Here is a 7145-nt window from a genome sequence, read left to right on the forward strand (position 1 = left end):
CCGGATACGTCCACGTCCGCCTCATTCTATGCAGGTACAATTTTCTGGTCATCTTATGAATTTATGTACTGGGGGGAGGATGGAATTAGAGGGGTAGAGATGCGACCTACGCTCTCTCGGGGGAGGAAGCCGTCCCACAGTTTCGGGTCTAACGAAATCCCCCTTTAAAAATAATCGTATGCAAAAAAAAAAAAAAGAAAAGAAAGAAAATCAAAAAAGGAATACAAAAACAAATTAGCCAACTTTAAAAAGAGAAATAAGATAAAATGTTCATAACAAGTGATCTTTAAAAAATGATCATAACAAGAAAACTTAAAAAAATTTTAAGTCACAAACCTTAAAAGGGGTTTGGATTCTTTTTTTAACAGCCGGTGACCCATCTGGTCGGAAAGGAGACGAAGAAACACTTTTCACTGAGTCACTTCTTTAAAGCCAGTGTAGACACACAAAGATTCGAAAGAGACCCTCGGGCGTCCTAGCATTTGAGAACCATGCGGAGTGGAGGACATTGCCATAACCAACCCGGCAAAATAACAATAAGAGGAAAGAACTGCGGTCGGTGGAAGCACTGAGCGCGGAGCGCGCAGAGGGCCCAGGTTTGGGCTCCAGGCAGCCGCCCGCCGAGGCAGCTGCTCCGGGCGACGGGGCGCGGTGCGGGCCGGCACCGGCAGGCGACCCCGCTGGGTCTCAGCCTCCCCGGGTCGGCCTGCAGCCCTCTTCTCCCAGCCTCCGCGGCTCTCCTGGCTCTCTCGGCTTGGCTGCCCGGTCGGTCGGGGGGTTTCCTTGGTGCGAGGATTTGGGGCCTAAGACTGGGGACAGTGACTCAAGCCAGACTCTGCTTCATTTTTTCTCCCCCAGGCCTCTCCACTTGCCCAAGCTCTCAGCCACCGGTCGGCTGACTTAGAAGGGGCTTCTGGGCTGCTCCCACCAACTCCTGCCTGATTTCCCAAAGTCCAGCGACCTCCAGTCCTCTTTAGGGGGGAAATAGCACCACCCAGACACCTCTGCACTGTGTTCTCAGCAGGAAACTTACGAAGAAGAAGAAGAAAGGCGGCTTAGAGTCCTGTTTACATCTCCGTCTACACATCCCTTGGCGGCTGGAGAGTTTATTTATACCTCCCACTATAACTCTCTCTGTTTGGAGGCACTGGTGGCTCTATTGACAGACTGATGTCTAGAAAATATTGCTCTATCTCGAACCATACCTAAATGTGCTGTGGTTGTGTTTACAGATTTATGCTTGAGGAAAATATAATTATTTCCATTGTATTTGTGCATATACAGTAGTTGTAAGAGCAGATTTATATATAGGAAAATATACGACTCTCTTCTAGCCATCCAGCTTTATGGACATTTGATATCCTGACAGATTTACAGCTCTGAGCAGCTATATAGATAAATGTATATCGTTGGAATTATGTATCAGGAGATATATACTTATTGATTGTGATATAGAGTAGTTAGAGCACTCACTTAGAGCCATATATGGCTCTGGAGATATTTCTATATTATTATCACTATATATAGGCATATCTATTTATAACTACATAGTTATAAAAATAGGCATAAGTAATTATAGTCCTATATGTACATGCTGCTATCTCATGAGAGTTATAGACACTTGCGAATATAACTCTATAGAGATATCTGTATGTATATAAGGGTGTAATTATCTCATGATGTGTGTGTATTTGGGCTTAGGTCAGTCTATCTCTGTTCAGGCATATTTATACGCAGGGGCTGGGAGAGACTTGTTCAGGAAATGTTTTCAGAGGGCCAACAGAGCAGCTGTATCTGGCCAACTAGGAAACCAGCTAGCAGAGTTCTTTACTTATGGAGGGATGGAGTTACAGGAGGGTAAACAGAGCATGGGAAGTCTCCAGGAAAGGAGGCAAAAGGAGGGACACTGGGGCTCAGCAGGGATAGTCAGGGAGGAAAGAGGTAAACAGCGAGCACCCACTGAAAGTGGGACCAGTTTTGTGACGGGCTGGCATAGGTGGCACGGAAGGGGAGGCAGTGAACTGTCCTACCACCCAGATGGAGGTAGGATGCCCTACCATCACCACTGATGGAGTCAGGGAACAGACCTTGAAGGGCCTTAGGTTTGGCTTTTGATGAACCAAAGATTGGCTACCATTCAGCCCCTCTCATACGCCTGGTGCCTTTCTCTTGAACCCTAATTTTGGGGTCTCTAAGAAGTAGGCTTTAGAGATGAAGACATTTAGGAGGGATGGAGCAGGAAGTAGGCACACTTTTGCCCCTGCTGCTCTCTGGTAATACGGCCAGGAAACCAAGGTAATGGGACCCCATACAGCTTGCTTTAGCCTGGGCCTCCTTGCTCCTGAGGAGTCTGGTGGATGGAGGGGTGAATTTTTCAGTATTGGGCCTATTCTGATAGGAGTTTGGGGAGGTCCTCCTCACCCTCCTTCTCTGAGGCCTGGGCTTTTGGGCCTAATTCTCCTCCTTTGGGGCCCTTCTGATTTGTTGGTCCCCAAATTGGGATTCTTAGGGGCCCCTTTAGCTCCCTAATAGCCCTGCCTTGAGCCTTTATGAGGAGAATTTGACCTTAATGAGGAGGGAACATGGAACCGAACCTCTGTCCCTCACTTCTTTTCATCCACACAGCTCTCCAAGCAGCCCCTTCCGGATGCCACTGAGCCCAGGCTCCACAGTTCTTCTGCACCAACCATCCCCTGGGAAAAAAGATACTGTCAACCTCATTTCATTATTTTTTGAAAACCTGGGAGTTGCAGGCATGTTTGCTGAATGGTTTGCATGAAGGAGTTTCCTGGCTCTTAGTTTCAGCGGCCAGCAGGGCTTCCAAGATCTTTAGGACGCTGGAAGGGAGTAGAGATCCCTCAGCTGGAGTTAAAAGCCAAGCACCAGCCTCCACACACCCCTACCCACTAGATTGGAGCTTCAGAGCATGGACTCTCTCTGACGCCTGGCACAGAGGGGTTGCCCAATAGGTACTTGTAGTAAACTGAATGGCAACCAATTCAAAGGCTTTTGGCAGAGGGAGTCTCACCTTTCCCAGCCACTGGCCACCACAGGCTAGGGCATCTGGGTGCATGGACTGGAGCCTGGCTGGGGGATCACATGGCTGCTGGCCACAGTGAGCTCCGCTGGGGCCAGTGGTTAGTGCCAGGGCAAGAGAGTAGCTCCAGCCCTAAGATGGGAAGTTAGGGACTGGAGTGAGGCACCTGGAGCCAGGAAATAGGGGAGGGGGCAAGTCAGGCTCTGCCCTCTGCCCTCAGTCTCCTGATTTTCCAGAATCCCAAATATATATTAAAACTAAACCAGAGTCAAGACCTGGGCTGGGCTAGAGCTGCCAGTGGGCCTGAGAGGTCCAACGAGGAAACACCACCGGATCTATTAGGAAATATACAAATGAAATAAACATAAATCAGCTGGAGGCAGTTAGCCTGGCTGAGGAAATGCCCGGATGCCTCTGCCCTGCTCTGTGGAGCTACCAAACTGATCAGAATTAATGTTTAAAAAAATCTGAGGTGGGGCTTCCTGGGTGGCTCAGTGGAAAAGAATCCACCTGCAAATGCAGGAGACGAGACATGGGTTCAATCCCTGGTCTGGGAAGATTCCACATGCCACAGAGCAACTAAGCCCGTGCACCACAAACGATTGAGCCTGCGCTCTAGAGCCTGGGAGCCTCAATTACTGAGCCCAGGTGCCACAGCTACTGAAGCCCCCACGCCCTAGAGGCTGTGCTCTGCAACAAGAGAAGCCACCACAATGAGAAGCCTGTCTATCACAACTAGAGTGTAGCCCCCGCTTGCTACAACCAGAGAAAAGCCTGTGCAACAGCAAAGACCCAGCACAGCCAAAAATAAAAATAAATAAAGTTATTAAAAAATTTTTTTAACTTTAAAAATGTTCAGATTTTCTGCTGCAGTAACATTTAGGTTGTTTCATATAGTTATTTCTTAATTGTCATAATCCCCCTGCTTCCTTCTGGGAGTTGGGGGCAGGCAGTCACTGGCATGAGGAGAAGGCGATGGCACCCCACTCCAGTACACTTGCATGGAAAATCCCATGGACGGAGGAGCCTGGTAGGCTGCAATCCATGGGGTCACGGAGAGTTGGACAGGACTGAGCGACTTCACTTTCACTTTTCACTTTCATGCATTGGAGAAGGAAATGGCAACCCACTCCATTGTTCTTGCCTGGAGAATCCCAGGGACAGGGGAGCCTGGTGGGCTGCCGTCTATGGGGTCACACAGAGTCGGACACGACTGAAGCGACTTAGCTTAGTAGCAGTCACTGGCATGGGGTGAGAGAGTCAGGTTCGGAGATCCCCATCTAGTGAGGATCCAGGTCTGCAGGATCCCATCAAGGCTTGAAGCAGGGAGGCCCCTGCTTTGGTTTCTATTTCCTCTAAGAACCCTTAGAGGCAATCTGCCTGGGGTCTGGATAAGGGACTGAAGTCTGGAGAGTGGGCTAAGTTAAACCTGGAATCTCATTTCTAGTCCCCCAGTTTTTGACAGTTTCCTCTGCAGACAATCTGTACCCCCAACTTCCAACACCTAATGCCCACCAATGGATTGTGGCTACTTTCTTTACGGAAATGCAGAGAGAGAGTTGAGGGGCTGACATTTACATATGTTTGCCTAAGCTGGACTCTGGGCAGGTGTCTCTAGGCTCAGGCCAGGAGGTGGGGACGGTTTGCTATAAACCTCAGAACCTGCAGGGTTCAAATAACAACTGTCTTTGGCCAAAAGGCAGGAAACAAGAGACCCAAGCAGTCAACTGTACATTGTTGAGCCTGGAGAGGTTGGGTCCCTTTACCTGGGCTGGAATGACTGTTAGCTGTTTCTGGGTCCCAGAGCCCCTTGAGAAGCTGATAAAAAACAATCTGCTCTGTCCCCAGCAAAGGCACATACACAGTGTGGACGGTCGCCAGGATGATAGGGAGCTGGGAAGACCAGGATCTCTGGGTTGGGTGTCCCTAATTGATATATTTATTTACCCTTTCTTTCTGTGACCCATCCCTAGTTGTCTGCTTGTTGTCCTCTCTGAGTCCCCTTGCTTGGGAGTCAGAAAGTTCCTCTCTAGGTACAAGCCCTGCCTTTCTTGGCACATCCCTTTTCCTGCTTTCCAGCCCGATCACAGGCACCAGGCTGAGGCCTTGCACGTTTCTGCAAGCTCCTTATCTGCTCTCCTGCAGAAACTAGGCAACTGGCTGTTAACTGAAGCCTGGTCTCCTCTGCCCAATTACTCCAGTAATTCCTGAGGGTGGGGAAGTCTGGGGGCATCTTGGCAGAGTGGAGGCCTGGCTATAAGGGGACCAATTCCCATCTCTAGTGGAAACTTGGATGCAAGGAGCAAGTTGCAATTGCTATAATAATAGTCATAATAATAATAATTTATTTAGCATATCATTAGATGTGTATTTACTGTCTTCCCTCTGCTTTTTTACAAGTGTCTCCTAAGGAATTCTCACAACACCCAGGGGAGACAATAATAAGCTAATTACCACCCTTCAGCTCCCTCTCCTCCTCCCATCCACAAAGTCACCCTCTCTGAGATGGAGTGTTTACAGAACCCCTCCCCCAGTGATTTACACCTGCTTAACAGTCTCTCCAGTCCCAGTTCTTCTCTCCTGTTCCCAGCCTTTTCCATTCCTGTTCGGGAAGTTTCTCAATAACAAGGAGGAGAAGAGTTGTAAGTATTAATATTGTCTTCCTGACATCACAGTGATATTTAGGATAATGTGGGAGGAATCCAATTCTTACTTCTCTGATTGCCCTTTTAGGGGGCAGAAACTGCCTTCACAGTTTCTAGGCAGATCAGGTTAAAGAAAGAACATGTGCTGCCATGATGCCAAAACATGTGAATCAAGTGTAGGAGGATGGCCAGTCCTGCAAACATAGCAACATCAGGGGCCTTCAGACCTGTTCAGACCAGATCTCGGAGGTGCCAGGCCCCACATGCCTACTGGCTTTTTTGGCAATAGAAGCCACAGGGGCTTCCCTGGTGGCTCAGATGGTAAAAAATCTGCCTTCAATGCAGGAGACCTGGGTTCGATCCCTGGGTTGGGAAGATCCCCTGGAAAAAAGAATGGCAACCCATTCTAGTATTCTTGCCTGGAGAACTCCATGGACAGAAGAGACTGACAGACTACAATCCATGGGTTGCAAAGAGTCAAATACGACTGAGTGACTAACAATTGTTTTTTTCATCTTTTCACAAATTATAATTAAAACACAAACCAGACACATGTTTTTGGATGACAGCTTCTAAAAGGCCCCCAGGAATCCCAGTAATGTGCAGAGCACACTCCTAGTTACTCAGTGCTCAGCCCCAACCCTGGGTGGAGAACTGACACTGCTGTCGTGGTAGTCTTGGTCAGAGACAAAGCTGCTCGGCCAGTCATCGAGATCCTGGGTGTTGCTGCTTAGACAGCCGGAACGCTGAGGGCAGCCCTCCACCTCTCTCTCCACCCAAGTACACAATTGCTCCTGGAAAGAAGCCAGTCCAGGGTGGAGGGTGCAAGACTCAGATAAAGTCAGTATCAAGGCAAACTGGAAAAGTTAGAATTGCATTTACTTTTTGCCTCTTTAAACCCTAGGTGACACAGTGGCCCTTCTCAGCAGGTCCCTTAGCTCACTGGGTGTCTTTTCTTCTTTCTCTGGTCCTCGTGTCTTTCTGCTGCCCATACTTTCCACTGTATGCCTCTGGCCTTTCTATATCCCCAGTCCTATCAAAGCTTACTTATCCTGAGTCCCAGCTCAGTATCCACGGGGTAAAAGCCAGATTGCCAGATTAGGAAACCTTAACCAATGTGTGCACATGTACATCCTCCCAGGAAATTGTGTGCTTCTAGGTAGGGGTCTGCAGGAGCCATTGCCAGGTGGAAAGAAGTAGCTGTGATGATGGAATTTCAGATCCATGGCAGGTTGCATAGTACAGATTTGTGTGAGGGTGGTGTACGATTTTTCTTAAAACCATATCATGAAAACAGCCACCCATCCTGTCTCTGGGGAAGACCATCTTTGCTCTAAACCTAAGGTTTCCAGGCTGCTTAGAATAGTCCAGAATGCATTCTTCCTCTTTTATCACCCATTTTTGAGAGGTCAGACTAAGTTGGGGAAAGACTGGATTCCATGCAGTGAGAAGATTATGCATGA

The sequence above is a fragment of the Capricornis sumatraensis genome, chromosome 4 (assembly GCF_032405125.1).
Source record: "Capricornis sumatraensis isolate serow.1 chromosome 4, serow.2, whole genome shotgun sequence".
Lineage (NCBI taxonomy): Eukaryota > Metazoa > Chordata > Mammalia > Artiodactyla > Bovidae > Capricornis > Capricornis sumatraensis.